Raw genomic sequence first — 18,059 nt, 5'->3', positions numbered from 1 at the left:
ATTCCCGAAAAACCCTAAACCCTAAACCCTAAACCCTAAACCCTAAACCCTAAACCCTAAACCCTAAACCCTAAACCCTAAACCATATTTTCGGGAATATGTAGGCGTACCATTAGTTTTCGATGCCTATAAAAATTTCAAATTTCTCTTCAAAGCCAAAGGGGTTACTACACGAAAAAAGTGCAAAATTTGAAACTACCATAACTTTTTCAATTGGTGGAAGATATTCAAGATTCTTGTCTCTTTTGGTTGATGGTTAACATATTTTCGAGAATATCTAGGCGTATCATTAGTTTTCGAAGCCTATAAAAATTTCACAAATTCTCTTCAAAGCCAAAGGGGTTAGTACACGAAAAAAGTGCAAAATTTGAAACTACCATAACTCTTTCAAATGGTGGATGATATTCAAGATTCTTGTCTCTTTTGGTTGATGGTTAACATATTTTCGGGAATATGTAGGCCTATCATGTGTTTTCGATTCCTATAAAAATTTCACAAATTCTCTTCAAAGCCAAAGGGGTTAGTACACGAAAAAAGTGCAAAATTTGAAACTACCATAACTTTTTCAATTGGTGGAAGATATTCAAGATTCTTGTCTCTTTTGGTTGATGGTTAACATATATTCGAGAATATGTAGGCGTATCATTAGTTTTCGAAGCCTATAAAAATTTCACAAATTCTCTTCAAAACCAAAGGGGTTATGACACGAAAAAAGTGCAAAATTTAAAACTACCATAACTCTTTCAAATGGTGGAAGATATTCAAGATTCTTGTCTCTTTTGGTTGATGGTTAACATATTTTCGAGAATATGTAGGCGTATCATTAGTTTTCGAAGCCTATAAAAATTTCACAAATTCTCTTCAAAGCCAAATGGATTAGTACACGAAAAAAGTGCAAAATTTGAAATTACCATAACTCTTTCAAATGGTGTTAGATTTCGAAGATTCTTGCCTCTTTTGGTTGATGGTTACCATATTTTCGGGAATATGTAGGCGTACCATTAGTTTTCGATGCCTATAAAAATTTCAAATTTCTCTTCAAAGCCAAAGGGGTTAGTACACGAAAAAAGTGCAAAATTTGAAACTACCATAACTTTTTCAATTGGTGGAAGATATTCAAGATTCTTGTCTCTTTTTGTTGATGGTTAACATATTTTCGAGAATATGTAGGCGTATCATTAGTTTTCGAAGCCTATAAAAATTTCACAAATTCTCTTCAAAGCCAAAGGGGTTAGTACACGAAAAAAGTGCAAAATTTGAAACTACGATAACTCTTTCAAATGGTGGAAGATATTCAAGATTCTTGTCTCTTTTGGTTGATGGTTAACATATTTTCGAGAATATGTAGGCGTATCATTAGTTTTCGAAGCCTATAAAAATTTCACAAATTCTCTTCAAAGCCAAAGGGGTTAGTACACGAAAAAAATGCAAAATTTGAAACTACCATAACTCTTTCAAATGGTGGAAGATATTCAAGATTCTTGTCTCTTTTGGTTGATGGTTAACATATTTTCGAGAATATGTAGGCGTATCATTAGTTTTCGAAGCCTATAAAAATTTCACAAATTCTCTCCAAGCCAAAGGGGTTAGTACACGAAAAAAGTGCATAATTTGAAACTACCATAACTCTTTCAAATGGTGTAAGATATTCAAGATTATTGTGTCTTTTGGTTGATGGTTAACATATGTTCGAGAATATGTAGGCGTATCATTAGTTCTCGATGCCTATAAAAGTTTCACAAATTCTCTTCAAAGCCAAAGGGGTTAGTACACGAAAAAAATGCAAAATTTGAAATTACCATAACTCTTTCAAATGGTGTGAGATTTCGAAGATTCTTGCCTTTTTTGGTTGATGGTTACCATATTTTCGGGAATATGTAGGCGTACCATTAGTTTTCGATGCCTATAAAAATTTCACAAATTCTCTTCAAAGCCAAAGGGGTTAGTACACGAAAAAAGTGCAAAATTTGAAATTACCATAACTTTTTCAATTGGTGGAAGATATTCAAGATTCTTGTCTCTTTTGGTGGATGGTTAACATATTTTTGAGAATATGTAGGCGTATCATTAGTTTTCGAAGCCTATAAAAATTTCACAAATTCTCTTCAAAGCCAAAGGGGTTAGTACACGAAAAAAGTGCAAAATTTGAAACTACCATAACTCTTTCAAATGGTGGATGATATTTAAGATTCTTGTCTCTTTTGGTTGATAGTTAATATATTTTCGAGAATATGTAGGCGTATCATTAGTTTTCGAAGCCTATAAAAATTTCACAAATTCTCTTCAAAGCCAAAGGGGTTAGTACACGAAAAAAGTGCAAAATTTGAAACTACCATAACTCTTTCAAATGGTGGAAGATATTCAAGATTCTTGTCTCTTTTGGTTGATGGTTAAAATATTTTCGAGAATATGTAGGCGTATCATTAGTTTTCGAAGCCTATAAAAATTTCACAAATTATCTCCAAGCCAAAGGGGGTTAGTACACGAAAAAAGTGCAAAATTTGAAACTACCATAACTCTTTCAAATGGTGTAAGATATTCAAGATTATTGTGTCTTTTGGTTGATGGTTAACATATGTTCGAGAATATGTAGGCGTATCATTAGTTCTCGATGCCTATAAAAGTTTCACAAATTCTCTTCAAAGCCAAATGGGTTAGTACACGAAAAAAATGCAAAATTTGAAATTACCATAACTCTTTCAAATGGTGTGAGATTTCGAAGATTCTTGCCTTTTTTGGTTGATGGTTACCATATTTTCGGGAATATGTAGGCGTACCATTAGTTTTCGATGCCTATAAAAATTTCACAAATTCTCTTTAAAGCCAAAGGGGTTAGTACACGAAAAAAGTGCAAAATTTGAAACTACCATAACTCTTTCAAATGGTGTTAGATTTTGAAGATTCTTGTCTCTTTTGGTTGATGGTTAACATATTTTCGAGAATATGTAGGCGTATCATTAGTTTTCGATTCCTATAAAAATTTCACAAATTCTCTTCAAAGCCAAAGGGGTTAGTACACGAAAAAAGTGCAAAATTTGAAATTACCATAACTCTTTCAAATGGTGTGAGATTTCGAAGATTCTTGCCTCTTTTGGTTGATGGTTACCATATTTTCGGGAATATGTAGGCGTACCATTAGTTTTCGATGCCTATAAAAATTTCAAATTTCTGTTCAAAGCCAAAGGGGTTAGTACACGAAAAAAGTGCAAAATTTGAAACTACCATAACTTTTTCAATTGGTGGAAGATATTCAAGATTCTTGTCTCTTTTGGTTGATGGTTAACATATTTTCGAGAATATGTAGGCGTATCATTAGTTTTCGAAGCCTATAAAAATTTCACAAATTCTCTTCAAAGCCAAAGGGGTTAATACACGAAAAAAGTGCAAAATTTGAAACTACCATAACTCTTTCAAATGGTAGAAGATATTCAAGATTCTTGTCTCTTTTGGTTGATGGTTAACATATTTTCGAGAATATGTAGGCGTAACATTAGTTTTCGATGCCTATAAAAATTTCACAAATTCTCTTCAAAGCCAAAGGGGTTAGTACACGAAAAAAGTGCAAAATTTGAAACTACCATAACTCTTTCAAATGGTGGAAGATATTCAAGAATCTTCTCTCTTTTGGTTGATGGTTAACATATTTTCGAGAATATGTAGGCGTATAATTAGTTTTCGAAGCCTATAAAAGTTTCACAAATTCTCTTCAAAGCCAAAGGGGTTAGTACACGAAAAGAGTGCAAAATTTGAAATTACCATAACTCTTTCAAATGGTGTGAGATTTCTAAGATTCTTGCCTCTTTTGGTTGATGGTTACCATATTTTCGTGAATATGTAGGCGTACCATTAGTTTTCGATGCCTATAAAAATTTCACAATTTCTCTTCAAAGCCAAAGGGGTTAGTACACGAAAAAAGTGCAAAATTTGAAACTACCATAACTCTTTCAAATGGTGGATGATATTCAAGATTCTTGTCTCTTTTGGTTGATGGTTAACATATTTTCGAGAATATGTAGGCGTATCATTAGTTTTCGAAGCCTATAAAAATTTCACAAATTCTCTTCAAAGCCAAAGGGGTTAGTACACGAAAAAAGTGCAAAATTTGAAACTACCATAACTCTTTCAAATGGTGGAAGATATTCAAGAATCTTCTCTCTTTTGGTTGATGGTTAACATATTTTCGAGAATATGTAGGCGTATAATTAGTTTTCGAAGCCTATAAAAATTTCACAAATTCTCTTCAAAGCCAAAGGGGTTAGTACACGAAAAGAGTGCAAAATTTGAAATTACCATAACTCTTTCAAATGATGTGAGATTTCTAAGATTCTTGCCTCTTTTGGTTGATGGTTACCATATTTTCGTGAATATGTAGGCGTACCATTAGTTTTCGATGCCTATAAAAATTTCACAAATTCTCTTCAAACCCAAAGGGGTTAGTACACGAAAAAAGTGCAAAATTTGAAACTACCATAACTCTTTCAAATGGTGGAAGATATTCAAGATTCTTGTCTCTTTTGGTTAATGGTTAACATATTTTCGAGAATATGTAGGCGTATCATTAGTTTTCGAAGCCTATAAAAATTTCACAAATTCTCTTCAAAGCCAAAGGGGTTAGTACACGAAAAAATTGCAAAGGTAATTTCAAATTTTGCACTCTTTTCGTGTACTAACCCCTTTGGCTTTGAAGAGAATTTGTGAAATTTTTATAGGCTTCGAAAACTAATTATACGCCTACATATTCTCGAAAATATGTTAACCATCAACCAAAAGAGAGAAGATTCTTGAATATCTTCCACCATTTGAAAGAGTTATGGTAGTTTCAAATTTTGCACTTTTTTCGTGTACTAACCCCTTTGGCTTTGAAGAGAATTTGTGAAATTTTTATAGGCTTCGAAAACTAATGATACGCCTACATATTCTCGAAAATATGTTAACCATCAACCAAAAGAGACAAGAATCTTGAATATCATCCACCATTTGAAAGAGTTATGGTAGTTTCAAATTTTGCACTTTTTTCGTGTACTAACCCCTTTGGCTTTGAAGAGAAATTTGAAATTTTTATAGGCATCGAAAACTAATGGTACGCCTACATATTCCCGAAAATATGGTAACTATCAACCAAAAGAGGCAAGAATCTTCGAAATCTCACACCAATTGAAAGAGTTATGGTAATTTCAAATTTTGCACTTTTTTCGTGTACTAACCCCTTTGGCTTTGAAGAGAATTTGTGAAATTTTTATTGGCTTCGAAAACTAATGATACGCCTACATATTCTCGAAAATATGTTAACCATCAACCAAAAGAGACAAGAATCTTGAATATCTTCCACCAATTGAAAAAGTTATGGTAGTTTCAAATTTTGCACTTTTTTCGTGTACTAACCCCTTTGGCTTTGAAGAGAAATTTGAAATTTTTATAGGCATCGAAAACTAATGGTACGCCTACATATTCCCGAAAATATGGTAACCATCAACCAAAAGAGGCAAGAATCTTCGAAATCTCACACCATTTGAAAGAGTTATGGTAATTTCAAATTTTGCACTTTTTTCGTGTACTAACCCCTTTGGCTTTGAATAGAATTTGTGAAATTTTTATAGGAATCGAAAACTAATGATACGCCTACATATTCTCGAAAATATGTTAACCATCAACCAAAAGAGACAAGAATCTTCAAAATCTAACACCATTTGAAAGAGTTATGGTAGTTTCAAATTTTGCACTTTTTTCGTGTACTAACCCCTTTGGCTTTAAAGAGAATTTGTGAAATTTTTATAGGCATCGAAAACTAATGGTACGCCTACATATTCCCGAAAATATGGTAACCATCAACCAAAAAAGGCAAGAATCTTCGAAATCTCACACCATTTGAAAGAGTTATGGTAATTTCAAATTTTGCATTTTTTTCGTGTACTAACCCCTTTGGATTTGAAGAGAATTTGTGAAACTTTTATAGGCATCGAGAACTAATGATACGCCTACATATTCTCGAACATATGTTAACCATCAACCATAAGACACAATAATCTTGAATATCTTACACCATTTGAAAGAGTTATGGTAGTTTCAAATTTTGCACTTTTTTCGTGTACTAACCCCCTTTGGCTTGGAGAGAATTTGTGAAATTTTTATAGGCTTCGAAAACTAATGATACACCTACATATTCTCGAAAATATTTTAACCATCAACCAAAAGAGACAAGAATCTTGAATATCTTCCACCATTTGAAAGAGTTATGGTAGTTTCAAATTTTGCACTTTTTTCGTGTACTAACCCCTTTGGCTTTGAAGAGAATTTGTGAAATTTTTATAGGCTTCGAAAACTAATGATACGCCTACATATTCTAGAAAATATATTAACTATCAACCAAAAGAGACAAAAATCTTAAATATCATCCACCATTTGAAAGAGTTATGGTAGTTTCAAATTTTGCACTTTTTTCGTGTACTAACCCCTTTGGCTTTAAAGAGAATTTGTGAAATTTTTATAGGCTTCGAAAACTAATGATACGCCTACATATTCTCAAAAATATGTTAACCATCAACCAAAAGAGACAAGAATCTTGAATATCTTCCACCATTTGAAAGAGTTATGGTAGTTTCAAATTTTGCACTTTTTTCGTGTACTAACCCCTTTGGCTTTGAAGAGAATTTGTGAAATTTTTATAGGCTTCGAAAACTAATGATACGCCTACATATTCTCGAAAATATGTTAACCATCAACCAAAAGAGACAAGAATCTTGAATATCTTCCACCAATTGAAAAAGTTATGGTAGTTTCAAATTTTGCACTTTTTTCGTGTACTAACCCCTTTGGCTTTGAAGAGAAATTTGAAATTTTTATAGGCATCGAAAACTAATGGTACGCCTACATATTCCCGAAAATATGATAACCATCAACCAAAAGAGGCAAGAATCTTCGAAATCTAATACCATTTGAAAGAGTTATGGTAATTTCAAATTTTGCACTTTTTTCGTGTACTAACCCCTTTGGCTTTGAAGAGAATTTGTGAAATTTTTATAGGAATCGAAAACTAATGATACGCCTACATATTCTCGAAAATATGTTAACCATCAACCAAAAGAGACAAGAATCTTCAAAATCCAACATCATTTGAAAGAGTTATGGTAATTTCTAATTTTGCATTTTTTTCGTGTACTAACCCCTTTGGCTTTGAAGAGAATTTGTGAAACTTTTATAGGCATCGAGAACTAATGATACGCCTACATATTCTCGAACATATGTTAACCATCAACCAAAAGACACAATAATCTTGAATATCTTACACCATTTGAAAGAGTTATGGTAGTTTCAAATTTTGCACTTTTTTCGTGTACTAACCCCTTTGGCTTGGAGAGAATTTGTGAAATTTTTATAGGCTTCGAAAACTAATGATACGCCTACATATTCTCGAAAATATGTTAACCATCAACCAAAAGAGACAAGAATCTTGAATATCTTCCACCATTTGAAAGAGTTATGGTAGTTTCAAATTTTGCACTTTTTTCGTGTACTAACCCCTTTGGCTTTGAAGAGAATTTGTGAAATTTTTATAGGCTTCGAAAACTAATGATACGCCTACATATTCTCGAAAATATATTAACTATCAACCAAAAGAGACAAGAATCTTAAATATCATCCACCATTTGAAAGAGTTATGGTAGTTTCAAATTTTGCACTTTTTTCGTGTACTAACCCCTTTGGCTTTGAAGAGAATTTGTGAAATTTTTATAGGCTTCGAAAACTAATGATACGCCTACATATTCTCAAAAATATGTTAACCATCAACCAAAAGAGACAAGAATCTTGAATATCTTCCACCATTTGAAAGAGTTATGGTAGTTTCAAATTTTGCACTTTTTTCGTGTACTAACCCCTTTGGCTTTGAAGAGAATTTGTGAAATTTTTATAGGCTTCGAAAACTAATGATACGCCTACATATTCTCGAAAATATGTTAACCATCAACCAAAAGAGACAAGAATCTTGAATATCTTCCACCAATTGAAAGAGTTATGGTAGTTTCAAATTTTGCACTTTTTTCGTGTACTAACCCCTTTGGCTTTGAAGAGAAATTTGAAATTTTTATAGGCATCGAAAACTAATGGTACGCCTACATATTCCCGAAAATATGGTAACCATCAACCAAAAGAGTCAAGAATCTTCGAAATCTCACACCATTTGAAAGAGTTATGGTAATTTCAAATTTTGCACTTTTTTCGTGTACTAACCCCTTTGGCTTTGAAGAGAATTTGTGAAATTTTTATAGGAATCGAAAACTAATGATACGCCTACATATTCTCGAAAATATGTTAACTATCAACCAAAAGAGACAAGAATCTTCAAAATCTAACACCATTTGAAAGAGTTATGGTAGTTTCAAATTTTGCACTTTTTTCGTGTACTAACCCCTTTGGCTTTAAAGAGAATTTGTGAAATTTTTATAGGCATCGAAAACTAATGGTACGCCTACATATTCCCGAAAATATGGTAACCATCAACCAAAAAAGGCAAGAATCTTCGAAATCTCACACCATTTGAAAGAGTTATGGTAATTTCAAATTTTGCATTTTTTTCGTGTACTAACCCCTTTGGCTTTGAAGAGAATTTGTGAAACTTTTATAGGCATCGAGAACTAATGATACGACTAAATATTCTCGAACATATGTTAACCATCAACTAAAAGACACAATAATCTTGAATATCTTACACCATTTGAAAGAGTTATGGTAGTTTCAAATTTTGCACTTTTTTCGTGTACTAACCCCTTTGGCTTGGAGAGAATTTGTGAAATTTTTATAGGCTTCGAAAACTAATGATACGCCTACATATTCTCGAAAATATGTTAACCATCAACCAAAACAGACAAGAATCTTGAATATCTTCCACCATTTGAAAGAGTTATGGTAGTTTCAAATTTTGCACTTTTTTCGTGTACTAACCCCTTTGGCTTTGAAGAGAATTTGTGAAATTTTTATAGGCTTCGAAAACTAATGATACGCCTACATATTCTCGAAAATAAGTTAACCATCAACAAAAAGAGACAAGAATCTTGAATATCTTCCACCAATTGAAAAAGTTATGGTAGTTTCAAATTTTGCACTTTTTTCGTGTACTAACCCCTTTGGCTTTGAAGAGAAATTTGAAATTTTTATAGGCATCGAAAACTAATGGTACGCCTACATATTCCCGAAAATATGGTAACCATCAACCAAAAGAGGCAAGAATCTTCGAAATCTCACACCATTTGAAAGAGTTATGGTAATTTCAAATTTTGCACTTTTTTCGTGTACTTATCCCTTTGGCTTTGAAGAGAATTTCTGAAATTTTTATAGGCTTCGAAAACTAATGATACGCCTACATATTCTCGAAAATATGTTAACCATCAACCAAAAGAGACAAGAATCTTGAATATCTTCCACCATTTGAAAGAGTTATGGTAGTTTTAAATTTTGCACTTTTTTCGTGTCATAACCCCTATGGTTTTGAAGAGAATTTGTGAAATTTTTATAGGCTTCGAAAACTAATGATACGCCTACATATTCTCGAATATATGTTAACCATCAACCAAAAGAGACAAGAATCTTGAATATCTTCCACCAATTGAAAAAGTTATGGTAGTTTCAAATTTTGCACTTTTTTCGTGTACTAACCCCTTTGGCTTTGAAGAGAATTTGTGAAATTTTTATAGGCTTCGAAAACTAATGATACGCCTACATATTCTCGAAAATATGTTAACCATCAACCAAAAGAGACAAGAATCTTGAATATCTTCCACCAATTGAAAGAGTTATGGTAGTTTCAAATTTTGCACTTTTTTCGTGTACTAACCCCTTTGGCTTTGAAGAGAAATTTGAAATTTTTATAGGCATCGAAAACTAATGGTACGCCTACATATTCCCGAAAATATGGTAACCATCAACCAAAAGAGTCAAGAATCTTCGAAATCTCACACCATTTGAAAGAGTTATGGTAATTTCAAATTTTGCACTTTTTTCGTGTACTAACCCCTTTGGCTTTGAAGAGAATTTGTGAAATTTTTATAGGAATCGAAAACTAATGATACGCCTACATATTCTCGAAAATATGTTAACTATCAACCAAAAGAGACAAGAATCTTCAAAATCTAACACCATTTGAAAGAGTTATGGTAGTTTCAAATTTTGCACTTTTTTCGTGTACTAACCCCTTTGGCTTTAAAGAGAATTTGTGAAATTTTTATAGGCATCGAAAACTAATGGTACGCCTACATATTCCCGAAAATATGGTAACCATCAACCAAAAAAGGCAAGAATCTTCGAAATCTCACACCATTTGAAAGAGTTATGGTAATTTCAAATTTTGCATTTTTTTCGTGTACTAACCCCTTTGGCTTTGAAGAGAATTTGTGAAACTTTTATAGGCATCGAGAACTAATGATACGACTAAATATTCTCGAACATATGTTAACCATCAACTAAAAGACACAATAATCTTGAATATCTTACACCATTTGAAAGAGTTATGGTAGTTTCAAATTTTGCACTTTTTTCGTGTACTAACCCCTTTGGCTTGGAGAGAATTTGTGAAATTTTTATAGGCTTCGAAAACTAATGATACGCCTACATATTCTCGAAAATATGTTAACCATCAACCAAAAGAGACAAGAATCTTGAATATCTTCCACCATTTGAAAGAGTTATGGTAGTTTCAAATTTTGCACTTTTTTCGTGTACTAACCCCTTTGGCTTTGAAGAGAATTTGTGAAATTTTTATAGGCTTCGAAAACTAATGATACGCCTACATATTCTCGAAAATAAGTTAACCATCAACAAAAAGAGACAAGAATCTTGAATATCTTCCACCAATTGAAAAAGTTATGGTAGTTTCAAATTTTGCACTTTTTTCGTGTACTAACCCCTTTGGCTTTGAAGAGAAATTTGAAATTTTTATAGGCATCGAAAACTAATGGTACGCCTACATATTCCCGAAAATATGGTAACCATCAACCAAAAGAGGCAAGAATCTTCGAAATCTCACACCATTTGAAAGAGTTATGGTAATTTCAAATTTTGCACTTTTTTCGTGTACTTATCCCTTTGGCTTTGAAGAGAATTTCTGAAATTTTTATAGGCTTCGAAAACTAATGATACGCCTACATATTCTCGAAAATATGTTAACCATCAACCAAAAGAGACAAGAATCTTGAATATCTTCCACCATTTGAAAGAGTTATGGTAGTTTTAAATTTTGCACTTTTTTCGTGTCATAACCCCTATGGTTTTGAAGAGAATTTGTGAAATTTTTATAGGCTTCGAAAACTAATGATACGCCTACATATTCTCGAAAATAAGTTAACCATCAACAAAAAGAGACAAGAATCTTGAATATCTTCCACCAATTGAAAAAGTTATGGTAGTTTCAAATTTTGCACTTTTTTCGTGGCTAACCCCTTTGGCTTTGAAGAGAAATTTGAAATTTTTATAGGCATCGAAAACTAATGGTACGCCTACATATTCCTGAAAATATGGTAACCATCAACCAAAAGAGGCAAGAATCTTCGAAATCTCACACCATTTGAAAGAGTTATGGTAATTTCAAATTTTGCACTTTTTTCGTGTACTAACCCCTTTGGCTTTGAAGAGAATTTGTGAAATTTTTATAGGAATCGAAAACTAATGATACGCCTACATATTCTCGAAAATATGTTAACCATCAACCAAAAGAGACAAGAATCTTCAAAATCTAACACCATTTGAAAGAGTTATGGTAGTTTCAAATTTTGCACTTTTTTCGTGTACTAACCCCTTTGGCTTTAAAGAGAATTTGTGAAATTTTTATTGGCATCGAAAACTAATGGTACGCCTACATATTCCCGAAAATATGGTAACCATCAACCAAAAAAGGCAAGAATCTTCGAAATCTCACACCATTTGAAAGAGTTATGGTAATTTCAAATTTTGCATTTTTTTCGTGTACTAACCCCTTTGGCTTTGAAGAGAATTTGTGAAACTTTTATAGGCATCGAGAACTAATGATACGCCTACATATTCTCGAACATATGTTAACCATCAACCAAAAGACACAATAATCTTGAATATCTTACACCATTTGAAAGAGTTATGGTAGTTTCAAATTTTGCACTTTTTTCGTGTACTAACCCCTTTGGCTTGGAGAGAATTTGTGAAATTTTTATAGGCTTCGAAAACTAATGATACGCCTACATATTCTCGAAAATATGTTAACCATCAACCAAAAGAGACAAGAATCTTGAATATCTTCCACCATTTGAAAGAGTTATGGTAGTTTCAAATTTTGCACTTTTTTCGTGTACTAACCCCTTTTGCTTTGAAGAGAATTTGTGAAATTTTTATAGGCTTCGAAAACTAATGATACGCCTACATATTCTCGAAAATATGTTAACCATCAACCAAAAGAGACAAGAATCTTGAATATCATCCACCATTTGAAAGAGTTATGGTAGTTTCAAATTTTGCACTTTTTTCGTGTACTAACCCCTTTGGCTTTGAAGAGAATTTGTGAAATTTTTATAGGAATCGAAAACACATGATACGCCTACATATTCTCGAAAATATGTTAACCATTAACCAAAAGAGACAAGAATCTTGAATATCATCCACCATTTGAAAGAGTTATGGTAGTTTCAAATTTTGCACTTTTTTCGTGTACTAACCCCTTTGGCTTTGAAGAGAATTTGTGAAATTTTTATAGGCTTCGAAAACTAATGATACGCCTACATATTCTCGAAAATATGTTAACCATCAACCAAAAGAGACAAGAATCTTGAATATCTTCCACCATTTGAAAGAGTTATGGTAGTTTCAAATTTTGCACTTTTTTCGTGTACTAACCCCTTTGGCTTTGAAGAGAATTTGTGAAATTTTTATAGGCTTCGAAAACTAATGATACGCCTACATATTCTCGAAAATATGTTAACCATCAACCAAAAGAGACAAGAATCTTGAATATCTTCCACCAATTGAAAAAGTTATGGTAGTTTCAAATTTTGCACTTTTTTCGTGTACTAACCCCTTTGGCTTTGAAGAGAAATTTGAAATTTTTATAGGCATCGAAAACTAATGGTACGCCTACATATTCCCGAAAATATGGTAACCATTAACCAAAAGAGGCAAGAATCTTCGAAATCTCACACCATTTGAAAGAGTTATGGTAATTTCAAATTTTGCACTTTTTTCGTGTACTAACCCCTTTGGCTTTGAAGAGAATTTGTGAAATTTTTATAGGCATCGAAAACTAATGGTACGCCTACATATTCCCGAAAATATGGTAACCATCAACCAAAAGAGGCAAGAATCTTCGAAATCTCACACCATTTGAAAGAGTTATGGTAATTTCAAATTTTGCATTTTTTTCGTGTACTAACCCCTTTGGCTTTGAAGAGAATTTGTGAAACTTTTATAGGCATCGAGAACTAATGATACGCCTACATATTCTCGAACATATGTTAACCATCAACCAAAAGACACAATAATCTTGAAAATCTTACACCATTTGAAAGAGTTATGGTAGTTTCAAATTTTGCACTTTTTTCGTGTACTAACCCCTTTGGCTTGGAGAGAATTTGTGAAATTTTTATAGGCTTCGAAAACTAATGATACGCCCACATATTCTCGAAAATATGTTAACCATCAACCAAAAGAGACAAAAATCTTGAATATCTTCCACCATTTGAAAGAGTTATGGTAGTTTCAAATTTTGCACTTTTTTCGTGTACTAACCCCTTTGGCTTTGAAGAGAATTTGTGAAATTTTTATAGGCTTCGAAAACTAATGATACGCCTACATATTCTCGAAAATATGTTAACCATCAACCAAAAGAGACAAGAATCTTGAATATCATCCACCATTTGAAAGAGTTATGGTAGTTTCAAATTTTGCACTTTTTTCGTGTACTAACCCCTTTGGCTTTGAAGAGAATTTGTGAAATTTTTATAGGAATCGAAAACACATGATACGCCTACATATTCTCGAAAATATGTTAACCATTAACCAAAAGAGACAAGAATCTTGAATATCATCCACCATTTGAAAGAGTTATGGTAGTTTCAAATTTTGCACTTTTTTCGTGTACTAACCCCTTTGGCTTTGAAGAGAATTTGTGAAATTTTTATAGGCTTCGAAAACTAATGATACGCCTACATATTCTCGAAAATATGTTAACCATCAACCAAAAGAGACAAGAATCTTGAATATCTTCCACCATTTGAAAGAGTTATGGTAGTTTCAAATTTTGCACTTTTTTCGTGTACTAACCCCTTTGGCTTTGAAGAGAATTTGTGAAATTTTTATAGGCTTCGAAAACTAATGATACGCCTACATATTCTCGAAAATATGTTAACCATCAACCAAAAGAGACAAGAATCTTGAATATCTTCCACCAATTGAAAAAGTTATGGTAGTTTCAAATTTTGCACTTTTTTCGTGTACTAACCCCTTTGGCTTTGAAGAGAAATTTGAAATTTTTATAGGCATCGAAAACTAATGGTACGCCTACATATTCCCGAAAATATGGTAACCATTAACCAAAAGAGGCAAGAATCTTCGAAATCTCACACCATTTGAAAGAGTTATGGTAATTTCAAATTTTGCACTTTTTTCGTGTACTAACCCCTTTGGCTTTGAAGAGAATTTGTGAAATTTTTATAGGCATCGAAAACTAATGGTACGCCTACATATTCCCGAAAATATGGTAACCATCAACCAAAAGAGGCAAGAATCTTCGAAATCTCACACCATTTGAAAGAGTTATGGTAATTTCAAATTTTGCATTTTTTTCGTGTACTAACCCCTTTGGCTTTGAAGAGAATTTGTGAAACTTTTATAGGCATCGAGAACTAATGATACGCCTACATATTCTCGAACATATGTTAACCATCAACCAAAAGACACAATAATCTTGAATATCTTACACCATTTGAAAGAGTTATGGTAGTTTCAAATTTTGCACTTTTTTCGTGTACTAACCCCTTTGGCTTGGAGAGAATTTGTGAAATTTTTATAGGCTTCGAAAACTAATGATACGCCCACATATTCTCGAAAATATGTTAACCATCAACCAAAAGAGACAAAAATCTTGAATATCTTCCACCATTTGAAAGAGTTATGGTAGTTTCAAATTTTGCACTTTTTTCGTGTACTAACCCCTTTGGCTTTGAAGAGAATTTGTGAAATTTTTATAGGCTTCGAAAACTAATGATACGCCTACATATTCTCGAAAATATGTTAACCATCAACCAAAAGAGACAAGAATCTTGAATATCATCCACCATTTGAAAGAGTTATGGTAGTTTCAAATTTTGCACTTTTTTCGTGTACTAACCCCTTTGGCTTTGAAGAGAATTTGTGAAATTTTTATAGGCTTCGAAAACTAATGATACGCCTACATATTCTCGAAAATATGTTAACCATCAACCAAAAGAGACAAGAATCTTGAATATCTTCCACCATTTGAAAGAGTTATCGTAGTTTCAAATTTTGCACTTTTTTCGTGTACTAACCCCTTTGGCTTTGAAGAGAATTTGTGAAATTTTTATAGGCTTCGAAAACTAATGATACGCCTACATATTCTCGAAAATATGTTAACTATCAACCAAAAGAGACAAGAATCTTGAATATCTTCCACCATTTGAAAGAGTTATGGTAGTTTTAAATTTTGCACTTTTTTCGTGTCATAACCCCTTTGGTTTTGAAGAGAATTTGTGAAATTTTTATAGGCTTCGAAAACTAATGATACGCCTACATATTCTCGAATATATGTTAACCATCAACCAAAAGAGACAAGAATCTTGAATATCTTCCACCAATTGAAAAAGTTATGGTAGTTTCAAATTTTGCACTTTTTTCGTGTACTAACCCCTTTGGCTTTGAAGAGAATTTGTGAAATTTTTATAGGAATCGAAAACACATGATAGGCCTACATATTCTCGAAAATATGTTAACCATCAACCAAAATAGACAAGAATCTTGAATATCATCCACCATTTGAAAGAGTTATGGTAGTTTCAAATTTTGCACTTTTTTCGTGTACTAACCCCTTGGGCTTTGAAGAGAATTTGTGAAATTTTTATAGGCTTCGAAAACTAATGATACGCCTACATATTCTCGAAAATATGTTAACCATCAACCAAAAGAGACAAGAATCTTGAATATCTTCCACCATTTGAAAGAGTTATGGTAGTTTCAAATTTTGCACTTTTTTCGTGTACTAACCCCTTTGGCTTTGAAGAGAATTTGTGAAATTTTTATAGGCTTCGAAAACTAATGATATGCCTACATATTCTCGAAAATATGTTAACCATCAACTAAAAGAGACAAGAATCTTGAATATCTTCCACCAATTGAAAAAGTTATGGTAGTTTCAAATTTTGCACTTTTTTCGTGTAGTAACCCCTTTGGCTTTGAAGAGAAATTTGAAATTTTTATAGGCATCGAAAACTAATGGTACGCCTACATATTCCCGAAAATATGGTAACCATCAACCAAAAGAGGCAAGAATCTTCGAAATCTCACACCATTTGAAAGAGTTATGGTAATTTCAAATTTTGCACTTTTTTCGTGTACTAACCCATTTGGCTTTTAAGAGAATTTGTGAAGTTTTTATAGGAATCGAAAACTAATGATACGCCTTCATATTCTCGAAAATATGTTAACCATCAACCAAAAGAGACAAGAATCTTCAAAATCTAACACCATTTGAAAGAGTTATGGTAGTTTCAAATTTTGCACTTTTTTCGTGTACTAACCCCTTTGGCTTTGAAGAGAATTTGTGAAATTTTTATAGGCATTGAAAACTAATGGTACGCCTGCATATTCCCGAAAATATGGTAACCATAAACCAAAAGAGGCAAGAATCTTCGAAATCTCACACCATTTGAAAGAGTTATGGTAATTTCAAATTTTGCATTTTTTTCGTGTACTAACCCCTTTGGCTTTGAAGAGAATTTGTGAAACGTTTATAGGCATCGAGAACTAATGATACGCCTACATATTCTCGAACATATGTTAACCATCAACCAAAAGACACAATAATCTTGAATATCTTACACCATTTGAAAGAGTTATGGTAGTTTCAAATTTTGCACTTTTTTCGTGTACTAACCCCTTTGGCTTGGAGAGAATTTGTGAAATTTTTATAGGCTTCGAAAACTAATGATACTTCTACATATTCTCGAAAATATGTTAACCATCAACCAAAAGAGACAAGAATCTTGAATATCTTCCACCATTTGAAAGAGTTATGGTAATTTCAAATTTTGCACTTTTTTCGTGTACTAACCCCTTTGGCTTTGAAGAGAATTTGTGAAATTTTTATAGGCTTCGAAAACTAATGATACGCCTACATATTCTCGAAAATATGTTAACCATCAACCAAAAGAGACAAGAATCTTGAATATCATCCACCATTTGAAAGAGTTATGGTAGTTTCAAATTTTGCACTTTTTTCGTGTACTAACCCCTTTGGCTTTGAAGAGAATTTGTGAAATTTTTATAGGCTTCGAAAACTAATGATACGCCTACATATTCTCGAAAATATGTTAACCATCAACCAAAAGAGACAAGAATATTGAATATCTTCCACCATTTGAAAGAGTTATGGTAGTTTCAAATTTTGCACTTTTTTCGTGTACTAATCCCTTTGGCTTTGAAGAGAATTTGTGAAATTTTTATAGGCTTCGAAAACTAATGATACGCCTACATATTCTCGAAAATATGTTAACCATCAACCAAAAGAGACAAGAATCTTGAATATCTTCCACCATTTGAAAAAGTTATGGTAGTTTCAAATTTTGCACTCTTTTCGTGTACTAACCCCTTTGGCTTTGAAGAGAAATTTGAAATTTTTATAGGCATCGAAAACTAATGGTACGCCTACATATTCCCGAAAATATGGTAACCATTAACCAAAAGAGGCAAGAATCTTCGGAATCTCACACCATTTGAAAGAGTTATGGTAATTTCAAATTTTGCACTTTTTTCGTGTACTAACCCCTTTGGCTTTGAAGAGAATTTGTGAAATTTTTATAGGAATCGAAAACTAATGATAC

Source organism: Urtica dioica, chromosome 2 (assembly GCF_054948205.1).
Source record: "Urtica dioica subsp. dioica isolate 48M chromosome 2, U.dioica_male_clone48M_v1_H2, whole genome shotgun sequence".
NCBI classification, from domain to species: domain Eukaryota; kingdom Viridiplantae; phylum Streptophyta; class Magnoliopsida; order Rosales; family Urticaceae; genus Urtica; species Urtica dioica.
The sequence above is the reverse complement of the archived record's forward strand: the minus strand, read 5'-3'. Positions refer to the sequence as shown.